Source organism: Colobus angolensis, unplaced genomic scaffold (genome assembly GCF_000951035.1).
Source record: "Colobus angolensis palliatus isolate OR3802 unplaced genomic scaffold, Cang.pa_1.0 Scaffold50, whole genome shotgun sequence".
NCBI lineage: Eukaryota > Metazoa > Chordata > Mammalia > Primates > Cercopithecidae > Colobus > Colobus angolensis.
Genome location: NW_012118488.1, coordinates 395,457 through 420,460, shown reverse-complemented (window position 1 = coordinate 420,460; position 25,004 = coordinate 395,457). Strand labels below are relative to the sequence as shown.

Genomic DNA, 25,004 nt, shown 5'->3' with positions numbered 1-25,004 from the left:
TCCTTAAGGTAAAAAAAAAAAAAAAAGAAGCCGAACATCAAAATTTGGAAAATTCCCAGTCTGATCATGTGGTAGGGAAGGAAAGAGTGTTTTCGGGAGAAAAATCTAACGGTACTGTGGAGCAAGCACTTGCTAAAGAGATTAGCGTGGCTAAAAGGGAGCTAGGTGCTAATATTTAATACAATATAAGGCCTGAAGGCATTTCAGAAATTTTTGAGGCTGCTCCTCCCATCCACTGGCTCAGAGGCCTAGAAAGACAGAAAAGTTTTGGGGGAGGTGCCAGGGTATTGCTGCCCTGTGCCATCTCAGGATGCTGCTCCCCAGATCCTGACCAGTCCGAGTGGAGCAGCCATGGCTGAAATGGCCCCAGGTACATCTCCAGCTGACACTCCAGAGAATGCAAGCTGTGCACTCTGGTGACATCCATGTGGTGATAAGTCTGCAAACATGCAAAATGCAAGAGCTGTACCTAGTGGAGCTGTAGCAGCAGGGCTACCACTCTCCCGACCTCAGAATTATAGAGCCACTAGTAGTGTGCAACTCCAGCCTGGAAAAGTCACAAGCCCAAATTCCAGTCCATCAGAATAGCCACCTGGGCTGCACCCAAAATAGCCATGGGGGTGGGGCTTCCCAAGGCTTTGGGAGCCCAACCCTCCCACCAATGTGCCCAGTATGTAGGAAATGGAGGTAAGGGAGATTATTTTGGAGTTTTAAGATATAATATCTGTCCTGCTGGATTTCAGAATTGCTGATAGAGCCTGTTACCTTTTTCTTTTGGCCTATTTCTTCCTTTTAGAATGAAAATGTTTACCCAATTACTATACAACCATTGTATTTTAGAAGTAAATGCTTTTTGAATTTACAGGCTCACCACTCGAAGGAACTTACATTAAATCTCAGATGAGACTTTGGACTTTGAACTTTTAAATTGGTGCTGAAACAAGCTAGAACTTTTGAGGACTATTGCTATCGAATGATTGTATTTTGCAATATGAGAAGGACATGCTATTTGGGGGCCAGAAGCAATGAAAGAAATCAGGCACATTCCTCAGTCCTGGGCCCAGCAAATACATTCAGCTTGACACCATATATCTCTCGATTTCCTGAGCCCAGTACAAACACGGCCCAGTGCAAATACAGACACCATATATCTCTCAATTTCCTGGGCCCAGTGCAAACACGGCCCAGTGCAAATACAGACACCATATATCTCTCAATTTCCTGGGCCCAGTGCAAACACGGCCCAGTGCAAATACATTTCTCCATATATCTCAGCTTGGGAAATCCTGGGAAATCCCCGATAAGGGCACCGCCGTTTGTAGTTTTACTGAAAGCACGGGAACAATAGATAACTGCTAAATGTATAACCTAATATGTTAACCAATTGTAATGCTGTAACCTAAAGAATTCCCTTTTTCCCTGTTCCTCTGTAACCTTACAAGTCCTATTTTCATCGGGCTATAAAAAGCGAGCGCACGCATTGTTCGAGGCCCTCTTGTATGTTGAGAAACGGAGGGACCAAGTTCGAACTTGCATTAAAGATCCTTGCCACTTGGCTTTGACTCTGGACTCTGGTGGTCTTCTTCGGGGAATAAACGGTCTGGGCATAACAGCAGAACGGCAAGGTTTGCATGTTTGTTGCCCCAAATCTTACGTTGAAATTGGATCCCCAGTGTTGGAGGTGGAGCCTTGTGGGAGATGTTTGGGTCATGGGTGAGATCCCTCCTGAATGACTTGGTGCTATCTTTGCAGTAATGCGTGTGTTCTCACGGAATTAGTTCTATGAATGCTGGTGGTTAAAAAGAGTCTGAGGCCGGGCGTGGTGGCTCAAGCCTGTAATCCCAGCACTTTGGGAGGCCGAGACGGGCGGATCACGAGGTCAGGAGATCGAGACCATCCTGGCTAACATGGTGAAACCCCGTCTCTACCAAAAAATACAAAAAACTAGCCGGGCGAGGTGGCGGGCGCCTGTAATCCCAGCTACCCGGGAGGCTGAGGCAGGAGAATGGCGTGAACCCGGGAGGCGGAGCTTGCAGTGAGCTGAGATCCGGCCACTGCACTCCAGCCTGGGCGACAGAGCGAGACTCCGTCTCAAAAAAAAAAAAAAAAAAGAGTCTGAAACTTCCCTCCTGTCTGTTGCTTCCTCTCTTGCCATGTGATCTCTATATAGCAGGCTACCCTTCACCTTTGCCTTGAGTGGAAGCAGCCTGAGACCCTCACCAGATGCAGATGCACAATCTTGAACTTTCTAGTCATCAGAATTGTGAGTCAAATAAACCTTTTTTCTTTATTTTATTTATTTATTTATTTATTTATTTATTTATTTATTTATTTATTTATTTATTTATTTTTGAGATGGAGTTTCGCTGTTGTAGCCCAGGCTGGAGTGCAATGGCGCAATCTCAGCTCACTGCAACCTCCACCTACTGGGTTCAAGTGATTTTCCTACCTCAGCCTTCCGAGTAGCTGGGATTACAGGCATGCGCCACCACACCTGGCTAATTTTTTGTATTTTTAGTGGAGATAGGGTTTCTCCATGTTGGTTAGGCTGGTCTCGAACTCCCGATCTCAGGTGACCCACCCGCCTCGGCCTCCGAAAGTGCTGGGATTACAGGCATGAGCCACTGCACCCAGCCAACCATTTTTCTTTACAAATTACCCAGCCTCAGGCATTCCTTTATAACAATACAAACAGACTAAGACACAGAAGCACTAACAAGAAGAAATAGCAACAGATTCAACTTTCCCTTTTCCTTTCCCCTTTTGAAAGGCACACAGCAGAAAGGGTAATGATAGACTTGGGTTTAGGATAACAATCAATGCATGAAAATTGAGATTCTCTACAAATTTGACTGAGTCTTTGGCCTCCTGGTCTTAACAGAAGCAAATTGTTATGAGGCCAAAGCAGAGTTCATATAAATATTCATTTGTACGAGCTTCAAAGAATAGGTAAATGCACAGCATAAGTACAATGGAAATTCTCAGTTGTTCAACTATGAAACAGAGCAAGTATTTTCTCTTTAATATCAATTTATGATAGAAGAAATAAAGCATTATCTTGGCTTGAGGAGGAAGTGTCTCCATGTCCCAAAACCTGAAAATCAGACTGGGGGAGTGATAAGAGATTAACAAAGGAAAATATAAAAACTAGGGAAGTGAGGCAGAAGTTTGTTGAAAGAAACAAGCCTTTGTAGCAAAACTCTGTCAAGTATTTCCAGGGGTTGATTTACCTTAGAGTTAATAATAGAGATTTGAGTTTTGGTGTTAGAGATTTTTGCGAGATTGTTAAAGCAGATAATGTTAGGTAAAAGCAAAGGGTGACAATTGAAAAGCAGAAATCAAAACATTTAATGAGATTGTCAATTCCTTCAGCATTCAGGTATTTGTTTTACTGACTCCGAGTAATACCAATTAAAGGGTAATGGCCAAAAAAGGAGGAGCTATTCTATGTACTGTACGTGGCCTTAAAATAAAACATATGGGGATTACATTCAATTTCCCTTTTAACTTATATCATATTTCATTATAAAACATTTTTCAACTGAAAAATATTAAAAAATGCTTCAGAAACTTTACAAATGCAATAATCATATTATTTGATGCTGAAATGGAAGTCTCTCTGAGTTGGAAAATGGGAGTTATTCAAGAGCAATCAGTATACATTACAATCAATTACATCCTAAATAACAAAATCTCTAGTGCACAAGAAGCCATTACAGCTTCATAGAAATTCAGAACGTTGTACTTAATAAAGCAATTATAATCTGTCATCCCATCCTCAAGCTAAGCAGTATTGTTCCAGAGCTTACCTTATGGATTTCTTTGGTATAAATTAAACCTACTGAAGTATAACTAAGAATTTTTAAATGTCATATTAATTTTACCCTATGGGATATGTAACATGTTCCTAAATTCTAATGTGTTCATGTTAATTTTTATAGAATGTCAATTAAAATTAATCTTCTGCAGAGGAAGTGCATTAATACCTTATATGTAATTCTGTAATTGTGTCTGCAGGCAATAGCGATTATAAAAATTACTAAGGTAAACTATGAAAGTGAATACGGGATAATAGGGTTGTGTTTTTAAAGATGTAATGTTAAACATTATTAGGAAAAAAACTTTATTTTTATATCATTATGTTCTCTCATATGGGCACCAGCACTTTCTGTTTTGTTCACTTTTCTTTCTTTTTCTTTTCTTTTCTTTCTTTCTTTGAGACAGAGTCTTGCTCTGTCACCCAAGCTGGAGTGCAATGGCGCAATCTCTGCTCACTGCAACCTCTGCCTCCCGGGTTCAAGCGATTCTCCTGCCTCAGCCTCCCAAGTAGCTGGGACTACATGCATGTGCCACCACACCCAGCTAATTTTTGTATTTTCAGTAGAGGCGAGGTTTCACCATGTTGGCTGGGATGGTCTCCATCTCTTGACCTCTTGATCTGCCCTCTTGGCCTCTCAAAGTGCTTGGATTACAGACATGAGCCACCGCGCCTAGCTGTTTTGTTCACTTTTTTTAGAGGCATTTCTGATGTTATGACAGCTATGATGTCACTAGGCAGTAGGAATTTTTCAACTCCATTATAATCTTATAGGACCACTGTGGCGTACACTGTCATGTATGCGGTCCATTGTTGACTAAAACGTTGTTATGCAGCACATGACTGTACAGTGAAAATTATTATTATTATTATTTTGAGACAGAGTTTTGCTCTTGCTGCCCAGGCTGGAGTGCAATGGAGTGATCTCGGCTCACTGCAACCTCCACCTCCTGAGCTCGAGTGATTCCCCTGCCTCAACCTCTTGAGTAACTGGGATTACAGGTGCCCACCACCATGTCTGGCTAATTTTTGTATTTTCAGTAGAGACAGGGTTTCACCATGTTGGCCAGTCTGGTCTTGCACTCCTGACCTCAGGAGATCCACCTGCCTCAGCTTCCCAAAGTGCTGGGATTGCAGGCATGAGCCACCACGCCTGGCCCTGTCCAGTGAAAATTAAACCTCTCTTCCTATCTGATATTTGTCTCTCAGATCTCCTCCCCAGAGGCAATCACTATTGTCACCTTCTTATGCATCAATCCAAAAATTATAACTAGTAGTGTGCAATGACACAATATCAACTGGGGGGAGGTGTGGTGTCTTTCCTAAAGGAGGGGCTACATCAATAAAGAACTTGTTAAATACATTACTATTGGAACATCCAAAACCTGGAAGTCTATGTAGTTATTTAAAAGGATGAGGTCAGTCTGCAAGTACTAATGGTGAAAAATTATACAAAAAAGGTAAGAGAACAGCACATGTAGTATCCTACCATTTGTATACAAAGAAGGATATATATAATTTTTGGATTGATGTGCAAGAAGCTGACAATAGCAATTGCCTTTGGGGAGGAGAGCTGAGAGATAAAGTTCAGATAGGAAGAGAGGTTTAATTTTCACTGCAGTCATGTACTGCATAACGACATTTCTGTCAACAATGGACAGTGTACACGACAGTGGTCCTATAAGGTTATAATGGAGCCGAAAAATTCCTGTTGCCTAATGACATCATAGCTGTCATAATGTCATACACAATTATTTTATTTTAAAAATAAAACATGTGTAGCCTAACTGCACAGTATTTATAAAGTCTACAATAGTGCCCAGTAATGTCCGAGGCCTTCACATTCACTCACCACTCACTCACTGACTCACCCAGAGCACCTTCAAGTCCTGTGTCCTCTATTCGTGGCAATTGCCCTATACAGCTATACCACTTTTCATCTTTTATACCATATCTGTACTGTACCTTTTCTATGTTTAGGTATATTTAGATACACAAATACCACTGTGTTACATTTGCCTACAGTATTCAGTACAGTCACATGCAGTATAGGTCTGAAGCCTAGGAGCAATAGGCTATATATACCATATAGCCTAGGTGTGCACTAGGCCAAACCATCTAGATTTGTGTAAGTACACTCTGTGATGTTCATACAATGAAATCACCAAATGCTGCATTTCTCAGAATGTATCCCTGTTGTTAAATGATGCAAAACTATATTTTTGTACCATTTACAGTTTTTAAAAACATGTATGTAATTTTTTTAAAGAAATAAACTATTGAAAAAGAGAGGGAATAGTGAACAGTGTCAAATACTATAGAAATGTCAAGGAGGATATAGGGTGAGATAAAGGCTATTAGATTTGATGATTAAGGGGCTTTGGTAACTTTGAGAAAATAGGTTCAGTTGAGTCATTTGAGTATTGAGAGTGGTCAGAGAGCATACTTCAGAAAGACAAATAATTTATCCTGAGATAGTTGAAGTTTGATAGATTACATTTGTGATTGGTCTGTTGTGTATGTGTATATATACATATATATTTAATATATACTTATATATACCTTTCTGTAGTTATGGAAAGGCAATAATGGAATTTTTTTTTCTTTTTTGAGATGGAGTCTTGCTCTGTTGTCCGGGTTGGAGGGCAATGGCGCGATCTCCGTTCACTGCAACCTCCACCTCCCAGGTTCAAGCAGTTCTCCTTCCGAGTAACTGGAATTACAGGCACCTGCCACCACACCCGGCTAATTTTTGTATTTTTAGTAGAGACAGGGCTTCACTATGTTGGCCAGGCTGGTCTTGAACTCCTGACCTCAGGTGATCGGCCCACCTTGGCCTCCCAAAGTGCTGGGATTACATGCATGAGCCACCATGCCTGGCCAGGCAATAATGGATTTTATATGGGACTGGAAATTGGCAAGTAGGATGTGACAGAAAGACATATTTTTGTGGAATTTAGAGTGCCACTAGGAGTACTTAGAGTTGAATAGAGAGTAGCCAGGGTGGAGGAAACCTGGTGAGGACTGAGAGTGAGCTAGGAGGGATGCTATCATAATGGAAATAACTTGGAGGGTGTTTTGTACAGCAGGAAAAGTAATTGAATAATAGGAATAATGTCCATTTAGAGGCACAGATATTGAGGCAATAACTTTAACTACTATTCAGCAGATTAATAGAAAATCATATTGTAAGATTTCAGCTACAAGGGATATAATTCTATTTTATTTTAACCAGTGAAGAAAAAGCTGTTTAAAGCTGATTTTGTATGCTCAGGTTTTATCAAATGAGAAATAGTAGAAATAGTAGGCTAGCTTGACCTAGTGCACACTTTTTCATTACGGAATTTTTTTTCTGCAAAGGTGTTTCCATCAAAGGGGTAACTTATAGAGACAAAATAAAGAATGGGCATAATCAAAATTCTGCATATTGTATTTGAATAAAACAGTAAGTGTGACTTAAGACAATGTGGAGAAGATGGAATCACCACACAATGGTTATTTCATTGTACTTCCAGGCGAGTTCTTGGTAACCCACCATAAAGTGTTTCTGGAGGTCGGTGAGACCCACTCTACGGTGTCTCACGATTGTGATTGAAGCTACACTAAAGTGAAATAAATCAATGTTTGTCCCTACAGGTGTTATGGTCTCTTGATCACAGCTAAATCCTTGATGGGCTAGAAATGCCTGAAGACATCCCTGAACCTGATTTTGTATGATTACACTGTAACTGAACCTGCCCCTGGGGCAATGAGTCTGGTGTTTCCTGTGATGGCAGGTCAAGTCAGATTCAGGACTAGTTGAGAAACTGTCCTTATCATGGCTCATACATGACAGCATGCCTTCTGAAGTGGATTTAAGTAATATTTCATGAAAAAAATAACGCAGAAAATCATGACTGACAAAAATAAAAATGCTAGTATACTTTTAAATATATGACTTTTTTTTTTTTTTTTTTTTTTGAGACGGAGTCTTGCTCTGTCGCCCAGGCTGGAGTGCAGTGGCCAGATCTCAGCTCACTGCAAGCTCCGCCTCCCGGGTTCACGCCATTCTCCTGCCTCAGCCTCCCGAGTAGCTGGGACTATAGGCGCCCGCCACCTCGCCCGGCTAGTTTTTTTGTATTTTTTAGTAGAGACAGAGTTTCACCGTGTTAGCCAGGATGGTCTCGATCTCCTGACCTCGTGATCCGCCCGTCTCGGCCTCCCAAAGTGCTGGGATTACAGGCTTGAGCCACCGCGCCCGGCCATATATGACATTTTAAGATAAGTCATTGAACAAACGTAAACAAAATCAAATCCATTAAGTGGAAATGTTCACCTCTTAAGGGTTTGGAACTTAGCTTCCCCCCCCCCACCATAGAACTTAGCTTTGATTGGAGTTAGGTAGAAAAAGATGATGAAGTGGTTATGATGTGGGCAGGCTTATTCTTTGTTGGTTAACTTGAAGCAGTCAGGGTAAACCAGTTAAATGATTTTGAAACCCTTAATTTTTCTGCTTTTGGGCAAGAACTGACCCATTTGCAGATAGACTTGTCTGTCCTCCAGAAAAGACATAGATCATAATATATTTGGGCTGTACAATCAAAGTTAAATATGACTTAAGAATGCTAGTTTTTAAAGTGAAAAAGTGATACATACACATAGAAATTTCAAAAAGGTATAGAATGAAAAATGAGTCTTGTTCTTGAAACACAATTGCTTATTTCTGATTTCTTGTGTATAGTATAGAAAACGAAATATTCTAGAAAGGCTATAACAAATGCTGGTGAGGATATGGAGAAAAGGGAACTCTCATACTCTGTTGGTGGGAATGTAAATTAGTACAGCCACTATGGAGAACACTTTGGAGGTTCCTCAAAAAACTAAAAATTGAGCAACCATATGATCCAGCAATCCGACTGCTGGGTATCCACCCAAAAGAAAGGACATCCGTACATTGAAGAGCTATCTGTATTCCCATGTTTGTGGCAGCACTGTTCGCCATAGGTAAGATTTGGAAGCAACCTCAGTGTCCATCAACAGATAAATGGATAAAGAAAATGTGATACATATACACAATAGAGTACTAGTCAGCCACAAAACAGAGTAAGATTCTGTCATTTGCAACACCATGGATAGAACTGAAGGTCATTATGTTAAGTGAAATAAGCCAGACACAGAAAGACAAACATCACACATTCTCACTTATTTGTGGGATCTAACAATCAAAACAATTGAACTCATGCACATAGAGAGTAGAAGGATGGTTACCAGAGGCTGGGAAGGGTAGCGGAGGGCTGGTGGGGGAGGTAGGGATGGTTAATGGGTACAAAGAATAGTTAGAAAGAATGAATAAGACAAAGTATTTAATAGCACAACAGGGGTACTATAGTGAACAATAACTTAATTTTACATTTTAGTATAACTAAAAGAGTATAATTGAATGGTTTGTAACACAAAAGATAAATGCTTGAGGGGATGGATACCCCATTTTTCATGATGTAATTATTATGCATTGTATGCATGTATCAAAATATCTTATGTACCCCATAAATATATACACCTAGTATACCCTCAAAAATTAAAATACAAAATTTTAAAAGGAAATATTCTATTACATAAGCATGTGTATACATATATTGCTTAAAAATACAAACTGGAAAATGAGTTCTTGCTAAACAAGGTATGTTAGAGATCTTTTCTTTTCTTTCTTTCTTTTTATTTTTTTTGAGATGGAGTCTCGCTCTGTCGCCCTGGCTGGAGTGCAGTGGCATGATCTCGGCTCACTGTGACCTCCACCTCCCGGGTTCAAGGGATTCTCATGCCTCAGCCTCTGAGTAGCTGGGATTACAGGTGCCCACCACCACGCCCGGCTAATTTTTGTATTTTCAGTAGAGACAGGGTTTCACCACATTGGCCAGTCTGGTCTCAAACTCCTGACCTCAAGTGATCCACCTGCCTCGGCCTCCCAAAGTGCTAGGATTATAGGCGTGAGCCACCGCACACAGCCTACATAGGATTTTAAGTATGCATACATTCTCATTTATTTGGCCAATATCTTATTTATGGATATAATTTTTTCTAGTCATGTATTTTCTCAAGCAGTGCCGCAACAAATATCTTTTCACATAAGTCTTTGTGTACAAGTGCAAATATATAGCTTGGATAAATTTATAAAAATACAATTGTTGGGTCAAAGGGTATGAATATTTGTATTTGAGAGATACTGGGAAATTGCCCTCTGATTATGCTTACAATCTCATCAGTAGTGTTTGAGAGTGCTTGTTTATTCACAACTTTTCCCACACTGTGTATTATTGTTTTGACCTTTGGTATTTGGAGAGAGAAAACTTTTTTCATTTACATTTTTAAAAATTATAAGTACCATTGAGAAATAATACTTCTTAAAAATTGTAGATTAGTAATGTAACGGATTTCTCTAAAGTCATATCTGACTTTGGCTCTCTTTTGGGCGAAGGATCCCAGATAATGTACTGTTCTAGAAAGAAAATTTAATTCTGTTCCTAGGGTTCTTACAAAATGTGTAACCATAAACTATTTTAATAAGAGACAGTTTCGTAGATAGGTTTCATTTTTCGAAAAAGGGGAAGAAACACCATTCTGTGGCTTGATGTGGCTTTGTCAGTTACTGCCTCCCCACCTCCCAGGACTTCCCACTGCCTCTTTAGCACAAATCAGACTTAAGCAAAAACAACTCTTTTTCCATGGGATCAGTTATAAAAAGAATGGCTTTGCAGTGAGCAGTTCGGTCTACTGGTCTCATCAGTGAAAGGCTTGTGAAAATTTCTGGAAAGAGCACTGGCTGGCTTGTTCATCTCTCTGTTTGGTCAATTGCTGTGTTTCTGCCGGATCAGATGAGCAGATTGGTTAGTGAAGGTAAGAAAAAGAAAGCAAAGGACCCTAGAACTCTGCTATTATTTTTTGTCATCTGTCTTCTCACACTTTCTTAGCCCTTTATCACCAGAGCACAGATCCATTCTTATGACATCAAAATGCTTCTCTAGCTTACCATATCAGAGGCAAGTGGGAGTTTAAACAAGCATTCAGTGGAGTTGAAAAATAAAGAGAAATTAAGCCCAATACTTCCTTTTCTTACCTCCTCATGTCTACATTCTAAGCATTTCTAAAATACATATATTTTTACCTACAATTTTTGACTGATCTGATCAAATATTTATTGTATTATTTTTGCAGTCCTCTTTCACTAATTGCTACACTGGTTTAGCTTCTGCATTTTTAAAAGAAGGCCTAAAAACCTAAGCAAGGTTTTGCAGGGACAACAGAGCTCTTGAATTCAGTTACGGTGATGCAGTTTTAGAGACGAACACAATCACAATCCTTTCCAGTTGGATTTGACTCTCAATTATTCAGTTCAGCAAGCTTGTGATAGTGTTTTTCTGTGTGGCAGGATGTATTCAAAATGAATGCGATCTAGAGTGAGGATGCTTTTCGACTTTCATCTGGGTGATTTGGGGAAAGCTTCCCTCTTGGTATTAAAGATAGCACATGTACGAGTGGATTTTTGTTTGCATTATCTTTAGACTCGCTCGAACATTCTTTGTCTTGTGCATATGAATCTGTGCTTAAATATAGACCTGGTTTGGAAAGAATATTTATATTGATATTTTTATAACATTTCTTGCATAGGTCAGTGTGAGAAGATTGTTTCTGAGCTTGAGAAGCTTCTGGAGGATTGAAGAGTATTTGAAGTCTGTGTCAAACATTCATATCGTAAGTGGAATTTTGGAGATATTCAAAGGTAGTATACTAATTCTGTTATCTCAGAGCACAGTGATGTTTGAAGTATTTATATCAAGGCACTGAGACATTTCCCATCACATATGTAATGATTATTTTAGATACATAAGATATTGTCCCTCTAGGCTCTTAATAAACATTATACAATGTAAATATGCCTTCATTAACTAAATATGGTTATTTCCCCTCCCAATTTTTGTTTAAAAACGTTTCAAATCTATATAAAAATTGAAAGAATAGTACAACGAACACCCATATTTTCATCATGTATATTAATCAGTGGTATCCTTTTGTCACATTTACTTTCTATCTCGCTTTGTCTTTCTGTCTCTGCTTGTCCTTTTATATATATATATAAATATAAATACACACACACACACACACATGCACGGTTTTTTCTCTGAATGGTATGAAAGTATGTTGCTGACTTTAGGACACATGTCACCCCTAAATTCTTGAGCATGTATCTCCTAAAAATAAGAGCAGTCTTCCATAACACAATTACAACACCACGGAAACATAACATCAACACAATACTATTATCTAAGATGTGCTACACATTCAAATTTTCCCAATTATCCACATGTCCTTTAGAACCTTTTTATTTTTTAAATCTAGGATCCAATCAAGAATCTTGCATTGCATTTGTAGTTGACATGCCTACAGTTAAGTAAATGTTAATGATAATTGGCATAATTAACATGATTAACAATGATTAACAATTATAATACCAAGGAAATTTGTATCAATACAATACTATTATGATAGGTTTTCTTATTTTTGTAGTCCTCTCATTTTGCATCAAAATATGTTGAAAGTGATTCAAGAAAACAATCCATAAGATTTAATTTTTCAATTTATGGTATATCAAGAAGGGGTATAAAGAAAAATCCAAACTATGATAAAAATATATTTACTAATATTTCTTCGCCAAAGTTTACATCTTCTGAACTAAGAAAATTCACACATCAGATCGTCCTTGGAAGTAGCCATTAACTTTGGTCGTAAGAATCTAAGCAGAACTGAACACAAAATTATGTATTTACTTGGTAATATTGATATGAAGAACAGAGGGCTTTTGATTTATGATTGTACTATCTTAGCCATCAAGTTATACTTTCAGAAATTAATTTGCTAAGTAAGAATTGCTTCATATTTGATAGAATAGATAATCCCAAATTATATGATTTGTAACAGAAATTGAAATATTAATGAGCAATATTTTAGAGCATTCATCAGTAAATTCAGTACAAGTTGAAATAATAGGGATATAATCTAAGGTATGTGATGAAGTGATTATTTCCAGGTCTAAGGAAAAGGTATTTTTGAAGATAAGAGTAAGAAAACTGCAGATGCTATTTTATACAGGGAGGTCCTTCCTAAAGAAGCTTTTTGTTTTAGATAAAGGTCTTGCATCATTCACTGAAAAAAAAAATTGGAACATGTAATACAGATTTGGTTACATTATCATAATTAAATCATGAACAAAACAATATTCAAGTTTTTCAGTGATCACTTTTCAGCAATTTACTTGCAAGTCCCCCAAATCAGGAAAGTCTTAAAAAGTTTACATTGGAATTATGGGATTTAGAATTTATATTATAGGATAATATAATATAGAGGTAAAGAGATGAAATACGGGATTTTGAGTTTCGCAGGTACTAAAAAATAACACATGACCTACATATAATCTTAACAAGACAGTTCACTCTCTAATTTGAGACAAACATAAATTAGCTCATTTGATTGGAAAATTAAAAAAAAATAATGTGCTAAGGAATGTCAATGAAAACAATCTTAAACATTGCTGGTGAGAGAATAAATTGATCCAAGCTACTTGAAAGGAAATTTGGCAATAGCTTTGATCTGGTAATTCTGCTGCTCTAAGTCTGGCCTGTGGAAATACTCACGGAGGCATATGCAATAATTATACATAGAGGAAAAGCAAGACTAACCTCAGTGCCCCTCAAGAGAAATGATTTACTAAAATAAGATGTGTCTTTAGATGTACTATTTCAAAAACTCTTAAAAGTTATATCTCTGTAAGCAGACATGTTGACAGGTAGAAGCCAAACTGCACCCCTGCTAGCTAGGCTCAAGATCTATGAAACAGCAGATAACAAGTGTTTTCCTGTCTATAATTGCAAGATGTTATAGCCCATGATGGTGGAAGGCAGTCCCATCCCATTGCCTCCATTTGTGTGTGGCCGCTAGAAGTTTTTGCGTCCATCTCAATCCAGCCTCTTCGGGTGTCTTAGTTCACACACCTCCAAAATGTTCTTCAAGAGGAAGGATCTGTTTTGCCTCATCATCCAAAATTTCCACACTCCCCACCAATCCTCAATCTTGTTTTCCTTTTGCTCGTGTCAATTTTTCCTTCTTTCCAAAGACTATTCCAGTGATTTATCTTTTCTGTTTTATTAAAGTTTCATGCAATCCTGATGAACACCTTGGGGTAGGGGAGAGAAGAGCCTAGAATCATTTTTCTAATTCAGATGCAAGGATTCTGATGGCCAAGGGTTCTGAAATGTTAACATATGAGGTGAGACTTGAAGGTTATGGGTGGTGGACCAGAGGGTGGGTAGGGAACCAGAACTCTCAGGACAGAAGACAAAAAATGCACAAATCCCTGGGATAGGCATGCAGCTCAGGTGAACTGGGAAGGGATCAGCATGGCTGGGGTCCTGGGTCCTGTGGGAAACAGGCAGAGATGAGATTAGGAAGACAGATAGGGAGCACACATCACAGGCTTATCCTGTATGAACTTAATCCCTGAGGTGATGGGAAGTGGTTTGTATTTAAACAGAGAATCTGTATTATTATTATTTTATTTATTTATTTATTTTTTATTTTTGAGATGGAGTCTCTCTCTGTTGCCCAGGCTGGAGTGCAGTGGTGTGATCATGACTCACTGAAACCTCCACCTCCTGGGTTCAAGCAATTCTCCTGTCTCAGCCTCCTGAGTAGCTGGGACTACAGGCACTCATCACCACACCAGGCTAATTTTTGTATTTTTGGTAGAGACAGGGTTTCACCATATTTGTCAGGCTGCTCTCGAACTTCTAACCTCGGGTGATCCACCCACCTCAGCCTCCTGAAGTGCTGGGATTATAGTCATGAGCCACCGCACCCAGCCTGTAATATTAAATTACACTGTGAAAGATGGTTGTAAAATTAAAGATGAGGCAATGCCAGGCTATAGCAGTGTCATGGTTTAGGAAAATGTTCATATGGTTAGGTTAAAAAAAAGAGGATAAATTAATTGTATTCCTGAAAGACACATGAGCATTGATGCACAATTAGGACATATGTGTAGTCATCTGGGCCACCCCTCTGGGATGAGTGCTGGCTTTTCCCTGGAGCCTTCCTTTTTGCACTTCACTGCACCTTCCTTCTTTTATTTGGCAAGTGCTGTTGTTACTACATGGAATCAGGGCTGATGCCCTTTTCCTGGAAGGACTAATTGCTTGTTATTATGATTGCGTTATATTAACTGCTCTTAGCTGTACAATAGTGTGATATGTTCTAAGAACAGAATACACACTTTGGAGTTTGTAAACTTGGGCTTGAATCTTGCCTGTAGTACTTAGTAATTGTGTGACCTTGGAAGGGGTATTTATCATATCTGAAACTCAGTTTTTCATTTAGAAAATCTAGATAATGATAAAGAGAAAAAAATTAAAAGATTTTTAAAGAGATATGTTCGCATGTAGATTATGATCATGTCTAATCTGCAGTGTTGTTGGAAGGTTGGGGGCTATGCCTGGAAAGCACTTGGCATACAGCTGTCATTATTATGATGCCTATCCCATTTATTGCATCTGCTTTTTGACTTAGGTCAAGGGTAGGCAAGCCACTGCCCAGGACCAAATTGGCCCCCTGCTTGTTTTTGTAGACTTTAGTAGGAGCACAGACACAGTCATTTGTTTACATATTGTCTATGATTTCTTTCTTGCTATGCCAGCAGGGCTGCAACAGAGTTTGTATGATTTGCAAAGCCTAAAATCTTAACTCTCTGGCCCTGTATAATAAAAGTTTACTGATTCCTAACTTAGGTTTTTTTAAACGTTCCCCCTTATAAAGTTCTTCTCTCGTTAGGTTTTCTCTTTGACTCCACGCTTCTGTCGTTTAGATGTAAATTAAAAGTGTGTCCTTTGATCAGCATGCTCAAAGTATACAAAATTACAGTTATATAGAAGGAATAAGTTCAAAAGATCTCTTGTACAGCATGGTGACTATAGTTGATGATCTATCATATTCTTGAGAAATGATAAGAAACTGAATATAAGTATTCTCACCACAAAAATAATAACGTGAGGTAATATATATGTTAATTAGATAGATTTTGCCATTTCACAATACATACACTTCAAAATGCCATATTATACATGAGAAATTCATACAATTTTATCTGTCGATTTTTAAAAAAATCAATAAAAAATGTGTCTATGTGAAGAAGTGATAACAACAGCTTTTGGAAAAACTAAATGCTAGTCTAGAAAGAAGAACCTACATTGCAGTTTCTTCTGAAAAGCAAGTAAATGATTTAACAAGGCACTGCACTTTAGCACATATTTCTAAGTTGTGAATTTGCACATAAGGTTAATTTTGGCATTCCCCTATCTGTTAATGATTAATGTGGGCTAAATTTGCCTAGAACATCCCCTCTGCAAATGTTCTCAGGTGTCTTTTCCTTCACACCTAACCAATCAGGGAGAATTTTATACATTTTATATATGTGTATTTTATATGGAATATATATAGCTTTACATATATATAGCTTTATATATATATAGCTTCTCTAAGATGAGAAACAAGAATTCAAGTGACAAAATATCATTGAACAACTGAAGTAACCCATTGGGTTAAATTTTGGTGTCTCAGATGAAATCGATTCTAACAAGTATGTTAATATTAAGAAAAATGCCAAAAATCAGTCAAAATAAACTCAATTAACTTTTCTTGATGTCTCTAAAATTTTAGGATATTGTGGTGTGCAATGCTGTCTTTATTCTAGTGGTGCATTAAAAGGTGCAGTAATGGGCCTTTTTTTTTTTTTTTTTGAGATGGAGTCTCGTGCTGTCACGCTGGCTGAAAGGCAGTGGCCCAATCTCAGCTCACTGCAAACTCTGCCCACCACCCCCCTCCCCATTCAAGCGATTCTCCTGCCTCAGCCTCCCGAGTAGCTGGGATTACAGGCATGTACCACCACGCCCTGCTAATTTTTTGTATTTTTAGTAAAGACAGGGTTTCATCATGTTGGCCAGGCTGGTCTCGACCTCCTGACCTCATGTGATCCACCTGCCTTGGCCTCCCAAAGTGCTGGGATTACAGGTGTGAGCCACTGTGCCCAGCCTTGAATGGTCCCTTTTAAGTGCATTGAAGTGGAAGATGAATTGAAGCAAAAGGCCTAAACTAGGAAATTAATTATGAAGATTAAATGTGTTAGTATCTGTACTTTTATTTATAAATTTTATAATTTATTACTCTGCATAGCTTTAGAAAGATCTTTTAAAAGCCTCCTTAGTGTGCTCTCTGCTGCCCTCTGCTGCTAATTTTCAGAAATTAATTTTGATTCTGATTAATGCTCACTTCACTCTTCATAGTATGATTCAAAATTAAAGTTTGATGGTACTCAAGACATAATTTAATCCCGCACTCTCAATTCACAGATGATAAGTTGAGTGTCTGAGAGGTTAAGAATATGAACTTGGGCTCCGTTTCCTGACTGCTGGTGATTTGGGGCACATTACTCAATTTTGTCATCTGTAAAACAAGCGTAATAATAGTACCTAAATATTAGAGTTTTTTTGTGATGATCAATTAATTTAGTACACAAAAAGCATGCAGATATTTTCTGGGTTGTAGCTAGTAGTATGTTAGCTATTTTATAGATTTGGCAACAACTAAACTAAAACCACTGCCAATGACAAAATCAGAGCTAGAACTCTGGTCTCTTAATATTAGTACGTGTGCTCTCTCTCTCTTCATATATGTATTTATGTGTGTGTGTGCATTTATGTATACACACATATATATTTTATAAAATACATACAATTCTCCATGATTTGTTAAGTGTGAAGGAAAAGACACCAGGAGACATTTGCAGATGAGATGCTCTAGGTAACATACATATATTTATATATATACACCACATATGTATATTGCCTGAATGAGTATGAAATTAAATTTTGCCTTCAAATATAGGATTTGTTTTTTTTTTTTCTTTGACGGAGTCTTGCTCTGTCGCTAGGCTGAAGTGCAGTGGCTCAATCTCGGCTCACTGCAATCTCCACCTCCTGGGTTCAAGTGATTCTCCTGCCTCAGCCTCCCGAGCAGCTGGGATTACAGGTGCACGCCACCACATCCAACTAATTTTTGTATTTTTACTAGAGATGGGGTTTCACCATGTTGGCCAGGATGGTCTCGAACTCCTGATCTCGTGATTCATCCACCTCGGCCTCCCAAAGTGCTGGGATTACGGGCGTGAGCCACCGCACCCGGCCTGAATATAGATATTTAAAATGTGACTTGTTCACTGCATCCAAAGCTCTTATAGTCTTTTTTTTTTTTTTTTTGAGACAGAGTCTTGCTCTGTCGCCCAGTCTGGAGTGTAGTGGCACGATCTGGGCTCACTGCAAGCTCCGCCTCCCGGGTTCACGCCATTCTCCTGCCTCAGCCTCCCGAGTAGCTGCGACTACAGGCGCCCGCCACCTCGCCTGGCTAGTTTTTTGTAATTTTTTTTTTAGTAGAGACGGAGTTTGACTGTGTGAGCCAGGATGGTCTCGATCTCCTGACCTCGTGATCTGCCCGCCTTGGCCTCCCAAAGTGCTGGGATTACAGGCTTGAGCCACCACACCCGGCCAGCTCTTGTAGTCTTTACAAAGCCCTTGCTGCTGCTCCTTCCTCCTTGTACTGTTCCAGGTGGGCTCCCCACAGAAGAAGTTACAAACCTAGAAAGCTCCTCAAGCCCCCAGTATAAATTCCTACTGCCTGCAATTGGAAGGTGACTTCACTGTGGACTTTAAGTAGCTTCTCTAATGAGCCGCCTACCTGAATCTCCAATGGACAATGACACACTTGCACCCAGACAGTCTGTCTCTTGTCAGGCTCAAGAAGAGCTAAGCTAAACCCATTGCTTCCTTTGCAGCTCCTCCTGATCTTCCCATTTTGGTCAATGATGGTGCCATTTTCCCTACATATCCACACTCAGAGTTACTTTTGGCTCCTCTCTCTCCTTCACTTCCATGTCTGGGGGTCCTGGTCTCTCAAATGCGTTTCTTCTCTTTCTTTTCTCCTACCTTCCTCTTGGTTCCTGTCCCAGTCATCTCAGGCTGGGATGAATCCAGCAGCCTCCTAACTTGAGTCCTTAACACCAATCTCACTCTGCTGAAATTAATTTTGCACTTTATTGCTATATTATATCATGTGGTGAATCAGCTTCCTTACTTGCCAGAACATTGTATTGCCTACAGGATGAATCAAATGTACTCAGTCTTGCATGTCCCAACTTACCTCCCTGACCTGACCTTATCTCCCACTCCTCCCTCCCAGGAATCTTTCTTTCTTTTATTATTATTATTATTTTTGGCTGGGGACATGTCTATCCCTAGACACTAGGATGCACTTTCTGCTTTTCCGGCATCGGACCCACCACTTTACTGGTCTGTCTTGGGTCCTACACATCAGAATGATGGAGTTCTTATTCTGCCGGAATTAAGATACCAGCAAACTTCTCAGTTGACAACAAATAGGAAAAGGGGCCCATTACTGTACTCAAAATTCTAGGCCCTTTTCCTTCATTGCTATGAAGGAGTGTGGAGATTATCTGGAGTACTTATAAACCTCATCCGCATATAATGAAAGAAGACTCTGTTAGGGCTGATTGTTTAATATGAAGAGAAATAAGATAAATAGTGGGAGACTTGGGATATGTCTGAATGGGGATAGGGGTCCTAAAGGGGGGATTCGGCAAACTGGGACATATCAAGAAAGGCTCTTAGGTGAGCATGACACTGACAAACAATGCTTGTACCCACCTATATTGGTGTCTGTTACTGACCCACGTGAAATTGACAACAGAAACCTCTTCACTTTTATTGCCCTTCTCTCCTCTGTCTGCAGTGTTTTCCCTCTTCTCACTGCCCTTATGAATCCTTTCTGTCTGCAGGGCCAAATAAAGATTAACCTGTCACACAGTCATCTCTCTCTTCTTCACCCTTAGAATGTGCATCATCTTTAACCACAAACAGCTGTACAGGAAATGACATCTGTTTCTCCCCCCACCCCCTTAGTTACTCTTTATTTATTTATTTATTTATTTGTTTATTTATTTATTTATGACAGAGCAAGGCTCTGTCATCCAGGCTGGAGTGCAGTGGTGCGATCTTGACTCACTGCAACCTCTGCCTCCCCAGTTCAAGTAATTCTCCTGCCTCAGCCTCCTGAGTCGCTGGGATTACAGGTGCCTGCCACCACGCCTGGCTAATTTTTGTGTTTTTTAGTAGAGATGGCGTTTCATCATGTTGGCCAGGCTGATCTCGAACTCCTGACCTCAGGTGATCCGCCCTCCTTGGCCTTCCAAAGTGCTGGGATTACAGGCATGAGCCACCGTACCTGGCCCTTGGTTACTTTAAAATATTTATCTTTAGTTTTTATTTTAATTAAAAATTTAATCACAGTTATACTTGCACATAAATTGGGTCAAATAATTGTGGAAGTTTGTTATGAAAAACTGCTGTCCTTGCCTCCTTTTCCAGAAGCAACTACTTTTATCTCCCTTAACTAATTATTTGATATTTACCATCATTTCTTTAAATGGCATGCTTTTGTTGCAACTTTTGGATTTTTCAGTTTGGGGCATTATTTCTTGACTTGTCATCATGAAGAGGAGGATTTAGTTCTCATTCCTCTCCTGGCCTCACCAAGGATATACAACTTTGTCCCCTTCCTCTCACTATACGGAGTGGCCACTTAGTCTAGACTCACAGGCCAATGCCTAGGATGATTTTTATTGGTATCACTGTACTACATATATATTAAAATAGTATTTTATACATACATGATATTCTGCTATATATGATAAAAATATTTTATCTTTGTTTACTGACTTTATGGTCACCTTGTGGTTATATTTTAAATTGAGTTAGATCCATTTTCAGTGCTTTATATTATCATGTGCTGTATTATCATGACTCTATAAAAGCTATTTATAGCTCAGCCATGTAGTAGACCATGGGTTGTTTTTGTTTTGCTTTGTTTTTCGCAACACACCTTTCTTCTTTCCTTTTTTTTTTTTTTCTTGAGACATGGTCTCGCTCTGTTGCCCAGCCTGGTGTACAGTGGCACAATCACAGCTCACTGCTGTCTCGAACTCCTGGGCTCAAGCGATCCTCCCACCTCAGCCTCCCAAGTACTGGGACCACCACGCCTGGCTAAGTTTTGAATTTCTTGTAGAGATATGATCTCCCTATATTGCCCAGACTGGTCTCAAACTCCTGGGTTCAAGTGATCCTCCCGCCTCAGCCTCCCAAAGTGCTAGGATCACAGGCATGAGTCACTGTGCCTGGCTTTACTGCTACACAACTTTCTTAAAATTATGAATTGGAGATTATAATTGTCTGGATTTGTCTATATGGCAGCTACTAGCCAAATGTGGCTATTTAAATTGAATTAGATTAAATCAAATTAAAATTTCAGTCACAGTAGCCACATTTTAAGTGGCTATTGGCTATCATATTGGAAAGCACAGATATTTGACATTTTCATCACTTCAAGACGTTCTGTTGGATAGCACTTTTGTCGCCTCAGAGATGACCTAAAAGAATGCACAATTAAAATGAAAATATCTTTACAATTTTTCTTTGAACAATTCACACAGGCATTCTAGACTTCTCCAAATGGAAGCATTTAAAAAACTTTAAAAGAAATTCTATATCTTCCTTGTTTCAAAATAGTGAAACAAAAAAAAAGCCTCAAATAAGTGTTCTAGTCCCATTTCATTACCAAACATCTAATAGTTTATGCTCTGGCTTTACCATCTCTTTTTTTTTATTTGTTTGTTTTTGAGACAGAGTCTCACTCTGCCACCCAGGCTGGAGTGCAGTGGCTCAATCTCGGCTCACTGCAACCTCCACCTTCCAGGTTCAAGCGATTCTTCTGCCTCGTCCTCCCGAGTAGCTGCGATTACAGGCATGCACCACCACGCCTGGCTTATTTTTGCATTTTTAGCAAAGATGGGGTTTCACCATGTTGTCCAGGCTGGTCTCAAACTTCTGACCTCATGTGACCCAGCTGCCTCAGCTTCCCAAAGTGCTCGGGTTACAGGCATGAGCCACTGTGCCTGGCCTGGCTTTACTATCTTTTGTTAGCTCCTTTCTGACATCCCTTGAAAGGAATACAGAAACAAATTAATTACTCAGATGTTACTTTAGTATGCTAAAAATAACTGTCATAGTATGCTATGATGGCGATCCACCAATGAACTTTAAATTGCAATTATTGGCCAGGCGCAATGGCTCATGACTGTAATCCCAGCACTTTGGGAGTCCAAGGTAGGCAGATGGCTTCAGGTCAGGAGTTCAAGACCAGTCTGGCCAACATAGTGAAACCTTATCTCTACTAAGAATACAAAACTTAGCTGGGAGTGGTGATGTGCACCTGTGGTCCCAGCTACTCGGGAGGCTAAGGCACGAGACTCACTTGAATCCGGGAGGTGGAGGTTACAGTGAGCCAAGATCGTACCACTGCATTTCAGCCTAAATGAAAGAGCGCGAATGCCTCAAAAAAAAAAAAAACACAAAAAACAAACAAACCAAAAAAACACAAAAAACTGCAATTATAATTAGCAGTCTTCAGTATTTAAAAATTTTATGTTATCACCTTCACTATTTTCTAAGTCTTTGCTGTTCCATACAGTAGTCATGTGTCAATTAAAATCAAATTAAGTTAAATTAAAAATTGAGTTGCCTTAGCCATATTACAAGTGCCTAATAACTACATGTGGCTATTGGCTGCCATTTTGGACAACACAGATATTGATCATTCCATCATCCCAGGAAGCTCTGTTGGCCAGTGCTGGTCTAGATTTTTCATTTGCTTAGCTTTTTCTAATTTATCCCCAAAGTTTGTGGTCAATTATATAAATTGTATTTCATGATGGTCAGACCTTTTCAGTTGTCTTCAATTTTATCTTTAGCTTCAGAAGCCTTCCGATCTGTTCTAATCACCTGTTTGCCTTTTTTTTTTTTTTTTTTTTTTTGAGACGGAGTCTCCTTCTGTCGCCCAGGCTGGAGTGCAGTGGTGAGATTTCGGCTCACTGCAAGCTCCGCTGCCTCCCGGGTTCACGCCATTCTCCTGCCTCAGCCTTCTGAGAAGCTGGGACTACAGGCGCCCGCCACCACGCCTGGCTAATTTTTTTGTATTTTTTAGTAGAAACGGGGTTTCACCGTGTTCGCCAGGATGGTCTTGATCTCCTGACCTTGTGATCCGCCCGCCTCGGCCTCCCTAGAGTGCTGGGATTACAGGCGTGAGCCACCGTGCCCGGCCCCTGGTTGCCTTTTAAACCTGTTACATATGCAGCTTTCATCCTGGAATGTCTTTTCACTGTCATCATAGGTAGGTGTCCTCTTCACAACTCCTGGGCCTAGGACGAAAAATGGGGAGCCTCAGTCTTCAGCCCTTCTATCTTCTTTTCCCAGTCCTGGCTATCCTTGACATTCAGCCCATATACCTAAGCTCTGTCTAAAGCCCTCGTTAAAAACCACCTCTTCATCATCTTTTGGGCCTAGGGGTGTGTGCACATTCAGTTTCCCCAAGTCTGTCCTAATCATGATGGATTTGGGGCAGAGCCTGTACAGACTCCGTAGTTGGGTCTGCCATCTGAGCAGGGAATTCTGAGGTCCTGAATACCAGAAGTGTGAGTTAGAAGGCAGCAGTATAGACGCTGGGTGGCCTCCCATCATGTTGGACTCTAGAACTCCTTACCCTGTTGGGAGAGGTGCAACTTAAGGATGGCCAGAATGAGGCCCTTTACATTACTGGGTTCAGAACAAGGGCTCAGGCTCTCCTGGTTTAAGGGCTGTTTGTTTCTCTCCTGTGCTGGATTTCCTGTTTCCAGTATCCTTTGTCTCCATTTTATTGTTTTACTTATTCCTTTCAGTGGAGCACATATTCTATTGACTTTCTGAGAAAGGTGCTTGGAAAATCAGCTATTTGAGACTTGTAACCTAGAAATATCTTTATTCTATCATCATACTTAATTGATAACTTGGTCTTGGTTGAAAATAACTAGTTGAATGAAAATTCAGAATTTGTAGACATTTTTTTCATTGTCTTATTGTTTCTTATGTTGCTGTTGAAAAGTCTGAAGATTCTGGTTCTTGGTCTTTTTTTGTGACTCTTTTTTCATTTTGGAAGCTTATAGGATATTCTCTTTGTCCCAGGGGTTCTATCATTTCACATTCATGAGAGGAGGTATAGATCTATTTTCACTCACTATTTTGATAACTTATGCCCTTCCATTCTGGGAAATATTCTTAAATCGTGTCTTTGAATTTCTCCCCTATTTTCTCTGGTCTTTCTGAACCTCCTATTATTCAGATAATAGATCTCCTGGACTGGTCCTCTCTAATTTTATTTTCCATCTTGTAATTTTGTTCTGCTTTCAAAATAATAATTTGCCTCAACTTTCAATCCTTCCACTGAGGTTTAAAATGATCATTTTAAATTTCTAACAGCTTCAGAATTCTTCTTTTTTATAGCATCCCATTTGTAATTCATGATTATATTATACCTTAACTCTTTAAGAATATTGGTGGTAGAATCTGCCACCTCCTTCACCCCGCCCTAACTTTGTTTCCTCCAAAAGACTATTTTGGTCTCTCTCATAGCAGACCTTTCCTCAGATGTTTCAGAATTCTACTCATATTTAAGGATAAAGATCCGAAAAGCTCAATAGGCTCTATTAATTGTGGGCTTAAATAAAGGATGATCTGGTTGCCTGTTGAGTTGGGGAACCTCTGATGTCAATTGCTCTTCTCAGACAAGTCAGATTCCCCAAGACGTTCTTCCCAATATCCTGCTTAGAAGGTGGATACTCCTCTTGCTATCATTCTTTGAGCTGAGTAAGGGGAGAGAGGTCATGGATCTCAGCAAAAATATGCATATGTTTATTTAATTGATCTATTATCAATTCAGTAATTTTACCCTCAATTGGTATTCTCTACTCCAGAGACCCTCTGTTTCACTCTTTAGAGACTACATTTGAAGTTTTTCTTTGGGGTTAAGGATGGGGAGTGTCACCTGGCTGCATGGCCAGGTATGAAAGATGATCTGGTTTACAATCCCACCAACAGTGTAAAAGTGTTCCTATTTCTCCACATCCTCTCCAACACTTGTTGTTTCCTGATTTTTTAATGATGGCCATTCTAAC

At 39.4% G+C, this 25,004-nt stretch overlaps 1 protein-coding gene across 1 annotated transcript in view; it reads left to right on the top strand.

The window, feature by feature from the left end:
• Window positions 1–10,411: 10,411 nt before the first annotated feature.
• The window catches only part of LOC105524533 (chromosome unknown open reading frame, human CXorf21), a 20,385-nt gene continuing 5,792 nt past the window's right edge, over window positions 10,412–25,004 (top strand). The window contains exons 1-2 of the mRNA XM_011959817.1: window positions 10,412–10,690; window positions 11,462–11,573. The gene's annotated coding sequence lies outside the window, so the exon portion shown is untranslated. The remainder of the gene's footprint in view (window positions 10,691–11,461; window positions 11,574–25,004) is intronic.